This window comes from Schistocerca cancellata, chromosome 2 (assembly GCF_023864275.1).
Source record: "Schistocerca cancellata isolate TAMUIC-IGC-003103 chromosome 2, iqSchCanc2.1, whole genome shotgun sequence".
NCBI lineage: Eukaryota > Metazoa > Arthropoda > Insecta > Orthoptera > Acrididae > Schistocerca > Schistocerca cancellata.
This window is the reverse complement of record NC_064627.1, coordinates 847,691,777-847,692,496: the sequence shown is the minus strand read 5'-3', so window position 1 is coordinate 847,692,496 and position 720 is coordinate 847,691,777. Positions and strand designations below refer to the sequence as shown.

The 720-nt window shown below is 50.1% G+C and overlaps 1 non-coding gene across 1 annotated transcript; it reads left to right on the top strand.

Annotated features, from left to right (window-relative positions):
- The first annotated feature begins 436 nt into the window (after positions 1-436).
- Positions 437-511, top strand: Trnap-cgg (transfer RNA proline (anticodon CGG)). Its single transcript has one exon. It is a non-coding gene; the product is annotated as a tRNA-Pro (tRNA).
- Positions 512-720: the final 209 nt, after the last annotated feature.

Genomic DNA, 720 nt, shown 5'->3' with positions numbered 1-720 from the left:
CACCTTCCCACAGCCACTGTACCATTAAAAAGCGTCTTTTGAAGTCGGCACATATCCAGACGGACAAATAAAGTACTGCTACGTGCCGCGGTTGAAAGTATTCTGACATACGGCTTACAGAATGAGATTTTCACTCTGCAGCGGAGTGTGCGCTGATATGATACTTCCTGGCAGATTAAAACTGTGTGCCGGACCGAGACTCGAACTCAGGACCTTTTAATCTGCCAGGAAGTTTCATATCAGCGCACACTCCGCTGCAGAGTGAAAATCTCATTTTGGAAACATCCCCCAGGCTGTGGCTAAGCCATGTCTCCGCAATATCCTTTCTTTCAGGAGTGCTAGTTCTGCAAGGTTCGCAGGAGAGCTTCTGTTAAGTTTGGAAAGTAGGAGACGAGGTACTGGCAGAAGTAAAGCTGTGAGGACGGGGCGTGAGTCGTGCTTGGGTAGCTCAGTTGGTAGAGCACTTGCCCGCGGAAGGCAAAGGTCCCGAGTTCGAGTCTCGGTCCGGCACACAGTTTTAATCTGCCAGGAAGTTTCATACGGCTTACAGTGTTGGACAGTGGATGAAAGACAAAGGGGGTGGGGGGAAATTGAGGCTGTCGAAAAGGACGTTTTACGACGAAACGTGAGAGCGACCCGCCACGATCGGCCGAGGAATGAACAAGGAAGAATGGAGATGGATGCGATGGAGCCAATCACTGATAAGATTGATACTCGAGC